The sequence below is a fragment of the Sus scrofa genome, chromosome 12 (genome assembly GCF_054392235.1).
Source record: "Sus scrofa isolate SSC_HxYL_T2T_F1_AM1 chromosome 12, Sscrofa_HxYL_maternal_Yorkshire_Landrace_v2.0, whole genome shotgun sequence".
In the NCBI taxonomy this organism is placed as follows: Eukaryota; Metazoa; Chordata; class Mammalia; order Artiodactyla; family Suidae; genus Sus; species Sus scrofa.
In genome coordinates, this window is record NC_139394.1 from 41,949,105 (window position 1) to 41,966,911 (window position 17,807).

A 17,807-nucleotide genomic window follows, 5' to 3' on the forward strand; every position below is an offset into this window, starting at 1 on the left:
CGTAGGCTGGTGGCTACAGCTCTGATTAGACCCCTAGCCTGGGAATCTCCATATGCCACGGGAGCGGCCCAAGAAATGGCAAAAAAATATATATATATATTACTGTGGTTTATGTTACAGAGAGTTCTACCTATATTTTCTTCTAGGAGTTTTATAGTATCTGGCCTTACATTTAGGTCTTTAATCCATTTTGAGTTCATTTTTGTGTATGGTGTTAGAAAATGTTCTGATTTCATTCTCTTGCATGTGGTTGTCCAGTTTTCCCAGCACCATTTATTGAAGTGACTATCTTTCCTCCACTGTATGTTCTTGCTTCCTTTGTCATAGATTAATTGACCAAACGTGTTTGGGTTTCTTTCTGGGCTTTCAATCCTGTTCTATTTATCTATATTTCTGTTTTTGTGCCAGTACCATACTGTTTTGATGACTGTAGCTTTGTAGTAGAGACAGGGAGCCTGATTCTTGCAGTTCTGTTTTTTCTTTTCAATTATTGCTGTGGCTATTTGAGGTCTTCTGTGTTTCCATACAAGTTTTATTATTTTATTTATTTATTGGTCTTTCTAGGGCCGCACCTGCGGCATATGGAGGTTCCCAGGCTAGGGGTACAATCAGCCTACATCACAGCTGTCAGCCTACATCACAGCTGTCAGCCTACATCACAGCCACAGCAACGTGAGTTCCAAGATGAGTCTGCAAACTACACCACAGCTCATGGCAATGCCGGGTCCTTAACCCACTGAGCAAAGCCAGGGATTGAACTTTCATCCTCATGGATACAAGTCAGATTCTTTTCCACTGAGCCACAACAGGAACTCTTCCATCCAGATTTTAAAATATTTTCTTCTAGTTCTGTAAAGAATGTCATTGGCAATTTGATAGGGATTGCGTTGAATCTGTAGATTGCCTTAGGTAGTATTGTCATTTTGATTCTATTGAGTCTTCCAATCCAAAAGCACGGTTTATTTTTCCACCTATTGGAGTTCCCGTCATGGCGCAGTATTTAACGAATCCGACTAGGAACCATGAGGTTGCAGGTTCGATCCCTGCCCTTGCTCAGTGGGTTAACGATCCGGCGTTGCCGTGAGCTGTGGTGTAGGTCGCAGACGAGGCTCGGATCCCGAGTTGCTGTGGCTCTGGTGTAGGCTGGTGGCTCCAGCTCCGATTCCGCTCCTAGCCTGGGAACCTCCATATGCCGTGGAAGCGCCCCAAAGAAATAGCAAAAAGGCAAAAAAATAAAAAATATTTTTCCACCTATTTGTGTCTTTCTTTGATTTCTTTCATCCATGTCGTATCAGAGTACAAGTCTTTTGTCTCTTCAGGTAGGTTTATTCTTAGGTATTTTATTCTTTTTGATGCAATGGTAAAAGGAATGGTTTCCCTAATTGCTCTTTCTGCTCTTTCATTGTTAGTATATAGAAATGCAATCCATTTCTGTGTGTTAATTTTGTATCCTGTGACTTTACCAAACTCATTGATGAGCACTAATAGTTTTCTGGTGGTGTCTTTAGGATTTTCTGCGTACAGAATTATGTCATCTGCAAACAGTGATAGTTTTACTTCTTTTCCAATTTGGATTCCTTTTATTTCTTCTTCTTTTCTGATTGCCATGGGTAGGACTTCATGACTATGTTGAATAACATTGGTGAGAGAAGACATCTTTGTCTTGTTCCTGATCTTATTGGAAATGCTTTCAGTTTTTCGCCATTGAGAATGATGTTAGCTATGGGTTTGTCATAAACGGCTTTTATTATATTGTAGTCCCCTCTATGCCCAGAGTTTTTATCAGGAATGGGTGTTGAATTTTGTCAAAAGCTTTTTCTGCATATATTGAGATGATCCTACTTAATCATGGTGTATGATCTTTTTAATGTATATTTGCATGGAATTGGCTAATATTCTGTTTAGGATTTTTGCATCTTTGGTCATCAGTGATAATGGCCTGTAATTTTCTTTTTCTTTTTTTGTGGTATCTTTGTCTGGTTTTGGTATAAGAGTAATGGTGGCTTCATAGAATGAGCTTGGGAATGTTCCTTCCTCTGCAATTTTCTGAAAAAGTTTCAGAAGAAGAGGTGTTAACTCTTCTCTGAATGTTTGGTAGAACTCAGCTGTGAAGCCATCAGGTCCTTGACTTTTGTTTTTTGGACATTTTTAAATCACATTTTCAATTTTAGCACTTGTGATTGGTCTATTCATATTTTATATTTCTTCCTGGTTCAGTCTTGGTAGGTTGTATCTTTGTAAGAATCTGCCCATTTCTTCTAGGTTGTCCATCTTATAGGCATATAGTTGCTTGTAGCAGATCCCTTGTATTTCTGCCGTGTCAGCTGTAACTTCTCATTTTTCATTTCTAATTTTATCGATTTGAACCCTCTCCCTTTTTTTCTTGATGAATCTGGCTAATGGTTTATCAATTTTGTTGGTCTTTTCTAAGAGCCAACCTTTGATTTCATTGATCTTCTCAATTGTTTTATTTGTCCCTGTCATTACTTTCTGATGTAATCTTTATGATTTCTTTCCTTCTACTAATTTTGGGCTTTGTCTGTTTTTCCTTCGCTGGATGTTTAAGGTGTAAGGTTAGGGTTTTTTCTGAGTTTTTTCTTCTTTCCTGAGATATGATCATATTGCCATAAATTTCCCTCGGTAGTCTTATGATTGGCTCACAGGATCAACGCAGTACTGGAGAATCAGGCTCAGAAAACAAACATGCCCAGACAACTCAGGCCTAAGCAGCAGGGATCACCACAGCTGTCTTTTATCAGGAAGTGTTGGGAGTTCCCGTCGTGGCTCAGCGGAAACAAATCTGATTAGTATCCAGGAGGACGCGACTTTGGGTTAAGGATCCGGTGTTGCCGTGAGCTGGGGTGTAGCTCACAGAGGCTGCTCAGGTCCTTCATTGCTATGGCTGTGGCGCAGGCCGGCAACTATTGCCCCGATTCAACCCCCAGCCTGGGAACGTCCATATTCTGAGGGTGCGGCCCTAAAAAGACAAAAAAAAAAACAAAAACCCAAAACCCAAAAAATCTGTCCCTGCCATGACAAGACACTGCCACTCTAGCCATACTTGTGAATGAGTTCTGACCATCACTTCATCTTTTCCTCACTCCCTCAAGACTCAAATTCCTAGGTAGGAGCATGTCTTCGGTCTTTTTTTTTTTTTTTTTTTTTTTTTTTTTTTTACAGCCACATTTCATTTGTGACCTATGCCACAGTTTCTGGCAATGCCAGATCCTTAACCCACTGAGCAAGGCCAGGGATTGAACCTGCATCTTCATAGACACTATGTGGGGTTCTTAACCCACTGAGTCACAATGGGAACACTCATTTCTTCGGTCTTGTTGCCGAAATATCAGCTGCCTCTGTACACAAATGCCAAACAGAAATGTGAAGCAGAGTTGGAAGAAACAGACAAAGTGGCTTTAATTGCCAGGAAAAGAGAGGAAGACAGCAGGCTAGTGCTTCAAGGATTGTGTCCCCTTGGAGGGGTAGTGAGGAGTCTTACAGTGTTTAAGGAGCAGGGCATGACCAGCTCATGGACATTTTCCTGATTGGTGGGTGGTGAGGTAACTGGGAGTCAGTGTCAACATTCTGGTTCCAACTCGTCTGGGGTCTACGTGATTGTGGGCAGCGTACAGTTGACTTCTTCCACGTGGTCGGGGCTTCAGCACCTGCAAAACAGCCCAGACCAGTTGGTACCAGAAGGTTAATAACCTGAAAAACAGCTCCAAGGATGTAGCTCAGAATTTTATCTATAGTCTTTGAAGAACTGAAGGTCCTTGGCTTTGTTGAATGGCTGAATTATGATTACTGTTTTTCCTCTGTATTTCTTTTTAACTTCTTTGATTAAATTGGTTCTTTGACTAAAATTTTTCTATAGATAAAAAGGCAGGTGGAGGACGGGGGTCGGGGGGCCCACTCTGGGAAGGCCACACAGTGTCTTGCTTGGTTACAGTCTTGTGTGCTGGCTGCTGGGAAGGGGAAGAAAGTAAGAAGGATCTGCCTCTTTGGTTTCTGTCCTGGGAGGTGAGCTACTTTCTTTCACAGTGAAAGAGGTTGGATGATGGCAAGCCAAAAAAAACAGCCCACTAGTCTGTGTCTGAGGAATATCCATTACAAGTTTCCTTCTTTTTTTGCGAAGAGATAAAAGTAATTCAGATGCTGTAGTCTAAGAAGTGGAAGTTTACAGGCAAGGTAAACATTTTTTTTTTTTTTGCAAGCTATGGGAAACTTAGGGTCACAACTTGTTAGTGTAGCTCTTCTCCCATTGAGTTTTTTTTGTTTGTTTTGTTTTTTTTTTTTTGTCTTTTGTCTTTGTTGTTGTTGTTGTTGTTGTTATTGTTGCTATTTCTTGGGCCGCTCCCGCGGCATATGGAGGTTCCCAGGCTAGGGGTTGAATCGGAGCTGTAGCCACCGGCCTATGCCAGAGCCACAGCAACGCTGGATCCGAGCCGCGTCTGCAACCTACACCACAGCTCCCGGCAACGCTGGATCGTTAACCCACTGAGCAAGGGCAGGGATCGAACCCGCAACCTCATGGTTCCTAGTCGGATTCGTTAACCACTGCGCCACGACGGGAACTCCCCACTGAGTTTTAATTCCACAGGGGGTGGACCCTGAATATCTGCAGTGGGACCTTTGAGATTCATGGCAAATCTGAAACATGGAAGTCCTTTCTCCACTCTCTTACCCCCACAATGAAAATTCTGCTGTGGCCAATGGTTGGCCCCTAGCTTGTAGATTTACATTGCAATTTGATTGGGGTGAATCACTATTTCATAGGAAATGAAGTTTTGTGAACAAGGGGATTATGCTGAAACGTTTTCATGTGTTTTTCTAGAACTCAGGAAAAGTATGGAATTGAGTTGGAACATTCTGGGAGGGGCTGGAAGAACTGCCATGAGTCTGATGAAAGGTGGATAGAGCTGCGTCTGTCAAAGAAAGAACTCTAACAAACTGGCACCTGAATGAGACCTCTCTAGCTAGAGCCTTGAATAAGGAGAATTGGAAAAGGGGAAATTTAATGCTTCTTTGGGTGTGAGGAGGGAGAGATTCATTAGGGGAACACCAATTTCTCTCAAAATATAAGGGAAAAGGATTATTCTGTTAAATTCCAAAAGTTATACCTTTTAAAAATAGTTGAGGAGTTCCCTTCATGGCTCAGTGGTTAATGAACCCAACTAGGAACCATGAGGGTGTGGGTTTGATCCCTGGCCTCGATCAGTGGGTTAAGGATCCGGTATTGCTATGAGCTGTAGAATGGTTCACAGATGTGGCTTAGATCCTGCATTGTTGTGGCTGTGATGTAGGCCAGTAGCTTTAGCTCCAATTCAACCCCTAGCCTGGGAACTTCCACATGCCATGGGTGCAGCCCTAAAAAGCAAAAAAAAAAAAAAGTAGTCGCCCTGGTGTTACATGGGTGGTGTCATCAAATAAACTAAATTTGAAAATATAACTGAGCAGGAAATAAGGTGTGACTTCTCTTTTCATGTAGTATATAATGTGGCTGTTGGATTCAAAAGTGAATGTCTTGCCTTGATCTATTTCAAAGGTTTCACAAGTGGTTTCAGAAGTCAGGATCAAAGGACCATTCATAACAGCCTTGGGGAGCTAGACTACTTGTCTTATTTGCTCCAGACCAGTGTCTGGGAGGCTGGCCCAGGATGTGTGGGCAAAATTTGTCTATTGCCTTGATCTCCTCCCCTAGAACATCCAAAGGGCGCACTGTGTTCTAGGAAAAATTGATACAAAATGGTCAACAGGGGACAAATTCTGAAAAAAACTTGCCTGCTAGACTTCAAATCTGACAAGACCCTAGAAAATGTTAAAAACGTAGGATGGAACACACGAAAATTTAAACTACTTTTTCTAAGGCCAAAAATATTCATAAATGAAAACAAACTCCAAATGACAAACCAGGAAAAATACTTTCCACTACTTGATAAAGGGTTAGTATTCTTAACACACATATTAGAAAGAAACCACACCCTAGCTGGAAAAGGAGGAGAAAAACATAAATAAGCAGCTCATTAAAAAAAAAAAACCCACAGTTATTAACATGAAAATAGCTAATAACATGAAATGATTAGTAAATATGGAAAAGTTTTCAACTTCACCAATAACTTCAAAATACAAATGAATGCAGCAAAGAAAAAAATGTTTTTACCTACTAGAGAGGCAGCAGTTAAAAGACCAATACTACCCAGTGAATTTTGTGGAAATTAAGCAATCATGTCCTTTGGTGAAAATCCAACTTGATATAGCTTTTTTTGCAGGGTTATAAAACAATGCCCATCAATCTTTACAATTTATTCCTTTTATTTTATTTTATTTTGTTTGCTTTTTATGGCTGCACCCGCAGCATATGGAGGTTCCTAGGCTAGGGGTCCAATGGGAGCTACTGCTGCTGGCCTATGCCACAGGCACAGCAATGCAGGATCCAAGCCTCGTCTGAGACCTATGCCACAGCTCACGGCAACGCCAGATCCTTAACCCACTGAGCAGAGGCCAGGGATCAAACCCACAACCTCATGGTTTGTAGTCAGATTTGTTTCCACTGTGCCACGATGGAAACTCCAACAATGATTCCTTTTAAAGCATCTTCTCTTCTACTGGAAGTGTATCTCATGTATATGTTTATACAAATGGAAAAAAGATATATGTACAAGGTTGTTCACTGCAATGTTATAATAGGAATAAAAACCTAAGTTCAATGTAAATGTCCAACTAATAGAGAAAATTGGTGAATTGCTAACATCCATCCAATGAAACACTACGGAGCCATTAAAAATAATGAGTTCCCACTGTGGCACAAAGGGATTGGCAGTGTCTCGGGAGCACAGGGACGCAGGTTTGATCCCCGGCCTGGCGAAGTGGGTTAAGGATCTGGCATTGTTGCAGCTGCAGCTTAGGTCACAACTGCAGCTTGGATCTGATCCTTGGCCCCAGAACTTCCATATGCGATGAAAGTTCCAAAATGAAAATCAAAAATTTCAAATATGAAAAAGAAAAAGAATACTAAGATCAATATATTTTTACTGCATCAATGTTCAGCTCAGTAAATTATTATAAAGCAGTTATACCCATTAACAGCCCAGATGCCCCCTTCATGCATGCTCTTAGTCACAGGCATCCTCTGCAGGGGTACCTACTTCCTGATTTCCATCACTACACATTATTTCTGTTTCGAATCTTATATAAATAGAATCATACAGTATATTTTCTTTTGTGTCTGTTTTTTGGGGGGTTATCATTGTGAGACACATTGATACAGAATATTGCTATAGTTTGTTAATTTCTGTTGCTGTATGGTATTTTTATTAAATATACCAAAATTTATTTATCTATTCTACAACTGGGTTATCTATCGTTTTGAGTTATTATGAATAATGTTCTATGAATGTTTCTTTTGTATGTTTTCACATATGCCTACATTTCGTTGGGTATATATGTAGGAGTAAGAATATTTCGTGTCTATGTGTATATTCTTTTAGTAGATGCTGCCAACTAGTTTTCCAAAATGGTTGCGCCAATTTTTTTTTTTTTGTATTTTTGTCCTTTTAGGGCTGCACTCGTGGCATATGGAGGCTCCCAGGTTAGAGGTGTAATTGGAGCTGTAGCCACCGGCCTGCACCACAGCCACAGCCACGCCAGATCCAAGCCTCGTCTGCGACCTGCACCACAGCTCATGGCAACTCCGGATCCTTAACCCACTGAGCGAGGCCAGGGATCGAACCCACAACCTCGTGGTTCCTAGGGGATTCGCTAACCACTGTGCCAAGACGGGAACTCTCTCTCTCTCTCTCTCTTTTTTGTCTAGATTGCACCAATTTTTATTTCTTTGTCTTTTTAGGGCCGCATCTGCACCTTATGGAAGTTCCCAGGCTAGGGGTCAAATCGGAGCTACAGCTGGCAGCCTACACCACAGCCGCAGCAATGCAAGGTCCGAGCCGCATTGAACAGGTGACCACTGTAGCTGGAATACAGTGAGGAGGAAAGCAGGAGGAGATCCCTCAGGGAGGGGTGGTGGGGGGGGTGGAAGGAATTTCAGATCATGTGGAGTCTTTGTGGCCATTGTAAGGACTTTTTTGGGGCTTCTCTTTGGTATGTGGAAGTTCTAGGGCCAGGGATTGAACCTGTGACACAGCAGTGACCCAAGCCACGAAGTGAAAAATGATCGATCCTTAACCCACTGTGCCATATGGGAACTCCTTTGTCTGTCTGTCTTTCTTTTTCTCTCTTTCTTTCTTTCTTTCTTTCTTTTTTCTTTCTTTCTTTCTTTCTTTCTTTCTCTTTCTTCCTTCCTTCCTCTCTTCCTCTCTTTCTTTCTATTTCAGTTTTACTTTGAGGAATGCAGTGAGATTGTTTTTAGGAGTCATCCAGATGAGAGAGGATGATGGCTTAGACTAGGGTGGTAGCAGTAGACAGGGTTAAAAACTGATCAGATTCTACATATATCTCCTCCTCCTCCTCCCTCTTCCTCTTCTCCTCCTTCCCCTTCTCCTCCCCTCCTCCTCTTCCTCCTTCTTCTCCCCCTCCCCCTCCTCCTTCCCTTTCCCCTTCTCCTCCCCCTCTTCCTTCTTCTTTTGTGCCGCCCATGGCATATGGAGTTCTTGGCCCAGGGATCAGATCCAAGCCTCCTTACAACCTATGCCACAGCTGCAGCAATGCTGGATCCTTAACCCACTGTGCCAGGCCAGGGATCAAACTTGCATCACAGTTCTCCCGAGACGCCATTGCGCCACTGCAACTCCTCCACATTTATCTTTTTTTTTTTTCTTGTTTTATTATTTTAATTTTTTTCTGCTGTACAGCATGGGGACCAAGTTACCCTTACATGTATACATTTTTTCCCCCACCCTCTGTTCTGTTGCAATATAGGTATCTAGACATAGTTCTCAATGCTACTCAGCAGGATATCCTTGTAAATCCATTCCAAGTTGTATCCAATCTACATTTATCTTGAAGGTAGAACCAACAAAATATTTTTTGGTGGTGGAGTTCCCATCGTGGCTCAGTGGTTAGCAAACCCAACTAGCATCTATGGGGACACGGGTTCCATCCCTGGCCTCACTCAGTGGGTTAAGGATCTGGCGTTGTCGTGAACTGTTGGTGTAGGTCGCAGATGTGATTAGAATCCTGAGTTGCCATGGCTGTGGCGTAAGCCGGCGGCTACAGCTCCAATTCGACCCCTAGTCTGGGAACCTCCATATGCAGCAGGTGTGGCCCTAAAAAGACAAAAAGACCAAAAAAAAAAAAAAAGATATTTTGGGGTGGATAGGGTGCAGGGCATGAGAATGAAAGGAATCAAAGATGATTCCAAGTGAATTCTAATGTCTTTACTATACTCCAATAATAAAAAGAAACTCATGGAGTTCCCATTGTGGCTCATTGGATTAAGAACCCGACGAGTGTCCGGGAGGATGCCGGTTTGATCCCTGGCCTTGCTTAGTAGGTTAAAGATCTGGCATCGGAAAAAGGTGTAGCGGAGGTCGCAGACACAGCTCGGATCCAGCATTACAGTGGCTGTGGTGTAGGCTGGCAGCTGTAGCTCCAATTCTACCCTTAGCCTGGGAACTTCCATATGGTGCAGGTCAGGCCCTAAAAAGGAAAAAATAATAAAACAAAATAAAATAAAAATAAACTCATAACTTTCCATGCTTTCTCATCCGCAACAGTAGATGCAACGTGACAATGGAGCAGTGTTAACTGTTCTAAGGGAAAAGGATCATGATTCTAGACTGCTTTACTTGGCTCTCTCTGAAGTGGCAAATTATCTTCACAGTCAGAGAAATTTACTGGCTGAGATCCAACTAATTTTGGGACAACCACATCAAAGATAAAAAGAGAAAATTTTTAAAAAGGAGTTCTTATTTTGGCACCACAGTGTCAGGGGTGTCTCTGCAGCCCCAGACACAGGTTCAATACCCAGCCAGGCACAGTGGGTTAAAAGATATTGCGTAGCCACAACTGTGGCACAGGTCACAACTGTGGCTTGGATCTGATCCCTGGCCCAGGAACTCCTTATGCAGCAGGGCAAACCCCCCCCCAAAAAAAAGGCTCAGCACAACAGTCAAATCACATCCATGAAATCCCTTAAGCCTCCACCACCATTCTCTGGGAAAGTCTTCACTTGCATGCCTGTTTCATGCCCATGGCTTGAAGCCTGCCAGCAGAATGTGGCAACCTTGGAGTGGGAGGCCTTCCTCAGGTCGGTGACTGGCACAGGTTCTGAGGTACTGCAAACCATCTATCAACAGATTTTGTTTTTTTCCTTGAGGAAGTACTGCAGCTGGAGTTCCCATGGTGGAGCAGCAGAAACGAATATGACTGGTATCTATGAGGATGCGGGTTTGATCCCTGGACTTGCTTAGTCTGTTAAAGATGTGGCATTGCCATGAGCTGTGGTGTAGGTCACAGACAAGGCTCAGATCCTTTGTTGCTGTGGCTGTGGTGTAGGCCAGCAGCTATTGCTCAGCTTCCACCCCTAGCCTGAGAACTGCCATATGCCGTGGGTGTGGCCCTAAAAAAGCTACCAAAAAAAGGAAGTACTGCAGCCGAATAAAAAGTGAATCAAGACAGAAATATCAAAAATAGGATGCATGGGGAGTTCCCATCGTGGCACAGCAGAAACAAATCCAACTAGGAACCATGAGGTTTCGGGTTCGATCCCTGGCCTTGATTAGTGGATTAAGGATTCAGCATTGTCGTGAGCTGTGGCGTAGGCCGCAGATGTGGCTTGAATCCCATGTTGCTGTGGCTCTGGTGTAGGCCGGCAGCTGTAGCTCCAATTCAACCCCTAGCCTGGGAACCTCCATATGCTGCAGATGCACCCCCACCCCCCAAAGAATTGGAAGCGTGATTTATTAGAAACCATGATAAGCAAGGAAACTGTCAGATCTCATGGTTAGGTATACATAGTTGTCAATAAAGTGATTTTGAAGTTTAATGCAATTCTTCAAAAGAGATCTTAACAAAGAAGAGGCAAAAAAAGAAAAATTAATAACAATCTTTAACCAAATCACAATAAAAGTGGAAGTGGGGTAGAGTGCTGGGGAGAATGAAATCTAGTTACAATTTTCCCATGTATTTGGAGTTCCCTGGTGATCTAGTGATTAGGACTTGGTTTTCACCCCCAAGGCCCAGGTTCAATCCCCAGTCTTTGAACTGAGATGCCACCTCAAGCTGCTGCATGCTGTGCTCACCCCCCACAGATAAAAAAGTATCCTGTGTAGGGTAGCAAAATTATAGATAAGTATCTTGATGCTCAGAAAAATATCAGCTTGTATCATAATTATTAACAAACAGGTAATCACAAGTAAAAGAGAAAACGGATTTAAACAGAACTTGCAAACCCATATGTCCACAGGGGCCAGAGAAGTAATGTAGAAGTGGATATTTTTCTTTTTTCTCCTTGAAAAATAGCTGTATTATAGTCAGCTTGGGCTGACATAAAATACCATAGACAGGTTGGCTTTAAGAACAGAAATGGGGGAGTTCCCGTCGTGGCGCAGTGGTTAACAAATCCGACTAGGACCCATGAGGTTGCAGGTTCGGTCCCTGCCCTTGCTCAGTGGGTTAAGGATCTGGCGTTGCCATGAGCTGTGGTGTAGGTTGCAGAAGCGGCTCGGATCCCGAGTTGCTGTGGCTCTGGCGTAGGCCGGGGGCTACAACTCCGATATGGCGCGGGAGCAGCCCAAGAAATGGCAAAAAGACGCGAGGAAGGAAGGAAGACAGACAGACAGACAGAAAGAGAGAGAAATGTATTTTCTTACCGTTCTAGATGCCTGGAGTCTGCTATCAGAGTTCCAGCATAATCAGGTTCTGTGAGAGAGCTCTTCCTGACTTGTAGATGGCTGCCTTCTTTTTTTTACTTTTATTTATTTTTGTATTTTTTGGGTTTTTTTAGGGTCAAACCCGCAGCATGTGGAGGTTCCCAGGCTAGGGTCCAATCAGAGCTACAGCTGCTGGCCTACACCACAGCCACAGCAACACCATATCTGAGTCGTGTCTTCGGCCTACACCACAGTTCACACTGGATCCTTAACCCACTTACTGAGGCCAGGGATCGAACCCTTCAGCCTCATGGTTCCCGATCTAATTTGTTTCCGATACGCCACCACGGGAACTCCTGTGCTATCTATTCTTATAAGGACACTAGTCCCATCAAGAGACCCCACTCTCCGGAGTTTCCCTTGTGGCTCAGTGGTAACGAACCCAACCAGCATTCACGAGGATTCGGGTTTGATCCCCGGTCCCGCTCAGTGGGTTAAGGTGTTGCTGTGAGCTGTGGTGTAGGTCAAGGATACAGCTTGGATCCCATGTGGCTGTGGCTGTGGTGTAGGCTGGCAGCTACAGCTCTGATTTGACCCCTAGCCTGGGAGCCTCCATATGCCAAGGGTGTGGCCTTAAAAAGACAGAAAAAAAAAGAAAGAAAAAGAAAAAAGAAAAGAACTTCTTTTTCCCAATATGTTTGGTTTTTTTTTCCGTCTTTTTGTCTTTTCTAGGACCACACCCGCAGTATATGGAGATTCCCAGGCTAGGGGTCTAATCAGAGCTGTGGCCGCAGCCCCACGCCAGAGCCACAGCAACGCTGGATCCAAGCCAAGTCTGCGACCTACACCACAGCTCATGGCAATGCCAGATCCTTAACCCACTAAGCGAGACCAGGGATCAAACCTGAAACCCCATGGTTCCTAGTTGGATTCATTAACCACTGAGCCATGACAGGAACTCCACCAATATGTAATTTCAACCAAAGTCTCAGAATTTTTTCCTGTTAGTCTTGCCCGGGGCCATCATCACTCTGGCCAAACCTTAGTCTTATGCCAGCCCTTATTGCTGAGGGGTGGGTTCAGTCCCATCTGAAACACATGAACTGAAAGTGGGGGAGAGAGTTCTCCAAAGAAAACTCAGGCTATCAGTACCCGAAGAAGGAATAGTGGACAAGCAAAAATAAAACATGTCCACCCTAGTGCCTCTGTATTCTTTGAAATTGTTACAGGAAGTATGCTTTACTCTTAGGAAAAAATTAATTTCAAGACACAAAAAGTTTAAAGATGGAGTTCCTGTTGTGGGCAGCAGAAATGAATCCGCCCAGGAGCCATGAGTTTTCAGGTTCAATCCCTGGCCTCAACCAGTGGGTTAAGGATCCTTCGTTGCCATGAGCTGTGGTGTAGGTGGCAGACGAGGCTCAGATCCTGCACTGCTGTGGCTGTGGCATAGGTCTGTAGCTGTAGCTCCAGTTCAACCCCTGGCCTGGGAACCTCCACATGCCTCGGGTGTGGCCCTAAAAAGGAAACAAAACAAACCAAAACAAACAAACAAAAAATTTAAAGGTGAACAATGGTTATCTCTGTATGATGGGTTTAGAGTAAAAATTTTCCTAGTTTTCTATTTTTTCCAAATTTTCTTTCATGAGTATGTATTACTTTTAAATTAGAAAATAATAATTATTATTTTATAAAATATACCTGTGAGCATAAGGAAGTTCCCAGGGTAGGGGTCAAATCAGAGCTGCAGCTGCAGCCATATGCCACAGCTACAGCAACACCAGGTCCCAGCCACATCTGTGACCTACACTACAGCAACACCAGATCCTTAACCCACTGAGTGAGGCCTGGGATTGAACCCGAAACTTCATGGACACTGCTGGGTTCATAACTCACTGAGCCACACAAAACTCCTCTCTCTCTCTCTCTCTTTATTTTTTTTTTAATTTATTTTTATTTTTTTTTGCTTTTTAGGATTGTACCCACAGCATAAGGAAGTTCCTCAGCTAGGCTTTGAATCGGAGGTACAGCTGCCGGCCTACACCACAGCCACATAAATGCCAGATCTGAGCTGCAATGCTTAACCCACTGAACAAGGCCAGGGATCCAACCCATGTCCTCATGGACACTAGTCAGGTTTGTTTCCCCTGAGCCGCAAGGAGAACTCCCTGGAACTCCTCTCTCTCTCTTTTTTTTTTTAAATAGTTATAGTTGATTTACGATGTTGTGCCAATTTCTGCTGTCCAGCAAAGTGATAATATCATCACTTTGGGATTATCATCACTTATGATAATATCATCTGATGTGTTTCTCTTAGGTAACGACCCCTTTTCTCACTGATGTAGTCTTGGTGCTAGTCACACACATTGCCTTGTTCTCAACTGGCCAGAGTTGGACATGTGACCCAAGCTAGCCAGTATGACTTTCTGTCCTTGAAATCTGAATATTGTCATGTGATCTAAGGGATAAAAAAACATTTGGAGCTGCTTTTTCCTGCTAGTGATCAGCATTTGCGAAATGTTCCATGCCCATCATTGCTGTTGGATCCCAGAGCTTCTTGAGAGACAGATTTTTTTTTTTTTCTTTTTAGGACTGCACCCACGGCATATGGAGGTTCCTAGGCGAGGGGTGCAATCCAAGCTGCAGCCGCCAGCCTACACCAAAGCCACAGCAATGCTGGACCAGAGCTGCGTCTGTGACCTGCACCACAGCTCAAGGCAACACCAGATCCTTAACTTACTGAGCAAGCCCAGGGATCAAACCTGTGTCCTCATGGGTGCTAGTCAGATTTGTTAACCACTGAGCCACAATGAGAATTCCCAAGAGACAGATTTCTCACTCTGCTCCCTCACGAGTACTCTCTGCTTGTGGAATTGTCAGCTGTGACAGGCTGCCAGTGGCCAGCTCTGGGAGGCTGTCTCAGGTTCTTAGGTACACAGAAATCATTGTGTGGTTCTGAGCAGTTGCTCAGATCCCTTCACAAATGCTGGGTATCCCCAGGTCATTAAAGAATCACTTCCGTATCATGCTGGGGTGCCCTGTGATGTTGTCTAAGGCCCATATGCCTGGGCCTCTCAGGCAGCAGTTCCTACTGTGTGTTCTTACTCCCTTTCTAGATTCTACTTATGAAAATAGACACTCTGCACTCACCCCCCCACCCCCCAAATCTTTTACTCATTCCTACTCTAGGATCCATGCAGATGTATGGGGGTGAAGGGTGGAGACAGTGATGGGACAGGTTGCAGGGCACTGACCCAACATCAATTTCCTATACTTCCCGTCTGTGCTTTCCCCCTGCATCCTTTCTCCTTTCCAGCAAAAGAAGTTAGTAGGAGGGGTGGGGAAAGCCTATTCCTCAGATCTACTGTGTGGTCTATGTATGTAAATTCTTTCTATTCTTCTTCCTAGACTTTTGAAATGCAAAAGCAAAGAAAAGGATCCTTGTTTCCCTCTTCTGTGTCCTCTCACATCAAACAAATGGGCATAGAACCATTCTCTCCACTGCCTCAGAGGGGGGAAGGGTTTCTGTTTACTTTTTGTTTTTTGTTTTTTGTCTTTTTGCCATTTCTTGGGCTGCTCCCACAGCATATGGAGGTTCCCAGGCTAGGGGTCAAATTGGAGCTGTAGCCGCCCGCCTACACCAGAGCTACAGCAACGCGGGATCCCAATTGCGTCTGCAACCTACACCACAGCTCATGGCAGCAAGGCCAGGGACTGAATCAGCAACCTCGTGGTTCCTAGCCGGATTCATTAACCTTGACGGGAACTCCTCTGTTTACATTTAAAAATGAGTATCTTACCACATAAACAAGCTGTATGAACATCCCTATACATATGTCTCTTTAAACATGTGGGGAAATATCTATAAATTAACTGGGAATTTGCACACTTTTTGAGACTATTGATACGTATTGCCTAAAGTTTTTCCAACATAACTTTAGTGTCTTCAGCTGTGTATTTAATGTACTTCGTCTTGTTATTGGGCTAGCTGATCACTCTAATGTTAATATTTTTAAACACAAAAATATTGTAATACCACTTCATACTCATTAGGATGGCTAGTTGTCCAAAAAAATGGAAAATAACAAGTGCAAGGACATGGAGAAATTGGAACCCTTGTGCATTGCTGGGAATATAAAATAGTACAGCTACTGTGGAAAACAGTTTGGCAGTTCCTCAGAAAGTTAAAGGTAGAATTACCATATGATCCAGCAGTTCTACTCTGAGGTATCCATCCAAAAGAATTGAAAATAAGGACTCAAACAGATGTTTGTATACTTAGGTTCATGGCATTATTCACAATTGCCAAAATGTGGGGATAACCCAACTGTCCAGAAACAGATGAATGGATAAACAAATGTAATATATACATGCAATGGAATATTATTTATTTTAAAAAGGAATGAAATTCTGACACATGCTACAATATGGATGTACCTTGAAAACCTGGCTAAATAAGCCAGATATTGGAGTTCCTGCTGTGGTACAACTGGATTGGCCGTGTCTCTGGAGTGCTGGGAGGGAGTGCTGCAGCTGAGGCTTAGATCTGATCCTTGGCCCAGGTACTCCATATGCAGCAGGGCAGCCAAAAAAAGAAAAAAACAAATAAGCCAGACATAAAGGGACAAATATTGTATGATTTTACTTATATGACCTACCTAGAATAAGTGAACACAGAGACAGAAAGCAGATTAGAAATTACCACTACTCAGCCATAAAAAAGAACAAAGTAATGCCATTTGCAGCAACATGGATGGAATTAGAGATTCTCATACTAAGTAAAAAGAAAGTCAGAAAGAGTAAGACAAATACCATATGATATCATTTATATCTGGATCTAATATATGGCACAAATGAACCTATCTACAGAAAAGGAACAAGCTCGTGGACATGGACTTGTGGTTGCCAAGAGGGAGGGAGTGAGATGGTTGGGAGTCTGGGATTAGCAGATGCAAAGAATTGCATTTAGAGTTGGATGAGCAATGGGATCCTGCTGTAGAGCACAGGAAACTATATCCAACCACTTGTGATGGGACATGATGGAGGATAGCGTGAGAAAAGGGATGTATATATATATATATAACTGGGTCACTTTGCTGTACAGCAGAAATTGACAGAACATTGTAAATCAACTATAATAAAAAATTAAAGGAGTTCCCGTCGTGGCTCAGTGGTTAACAAATCCGACTAGGAACCAGGTTGTGGGTTCAATCCCTGGCCTTGCTTAGTGGGTTAAGGATCTGGCATTGCCATGAGCTGTGGTGTGGGTCACAGACGCAGCTCAGATCCCTCATTGCTGTGGCTGTGGTGTAGGCCGGTGGCTACAGCTCCGATTGGACCCGTACCCTGGGAACCTCCATCTGCCTCGGGAGTGGCCCAAGAAATGGCAAAAAGACAAAAAAAATAAAATTAAATTAAAAAAAGAGAAACTACCAGGAGCCGGGAAGAGGGGGGATATAAGGAATTGTTGTTTAGTTGGTATAGAGTTTTGTTTGAGATGGTGAAAAAGTTCTGGAAATTGATGTCAGTGATGGTTGCGCAATATTGTTAATGAACTTAATGCCAATGCACTGTACATTTAAAAATTGTTAAAATAGTGAAACTTTTTTTTTTTTTTGGCCTTGCCCACGGCATGTGAAAGTTCCTGGGCTAGGGATCTGGTGCAGGAAAGCTGCACCAATGCTGGATCCTTAACCCACTGTGCCAGGGGAGAACTCTCACAATATTTGAAAAGGAAAAAAAAGGCATTTTAACATGTGGGTTTTTGAAAGTTTGAGTTTAAATATTTTGTGAAGCTGTGAACTATGCATTTTTTCCCCCAAAGGGAAACAGGAAGGCCTATTCATTTATTATTATAATTACTGAATGTTTACCTTATTCTGCCCTAGTCTTGGTATCTGAAATACACAATATCTTTTGTCTAGTCCTTAAGATGCTTATGGACCCATAGAGGAGATAAGCCATCCATATATGATATAACATATCATTGTAAGAGATGTTACTTGGCAGATTACAATGTGATCTTTTCATTTTTTATTTTCT

At 43.0% G+C, this 17,807-nt stretch overlaps 1 protein-coding gene and 1 pseudogene across 1 annotated transcript in view; one reads left to right on the top strand and one right to left on the bottom strand.

The window, feature by feature from the left end:
- LOC146398219 (uncharacterized) overlaps positions 1-16,134 on the top strand; it is a 63,866-nt gene extending 47,732 nt beyond the window's left edge. The window contains exon 2 of the mRNA XM_084985055.1: positions 13,740-16,134. The gene's annotated coding sequence lies outside the window, so the exon portion shown is untranslated. The remainder of the gene's footprint in view (positions 1-13,739) is intronic.
- Positions 1-17,807, bottom strand: part of LOC100736689 (large ribosomal subunit protein uL11 pseudogene) — a 37,936-nt pseudogene that overhangs the window by 7,905 nt on the left and 12,224 nt on the right.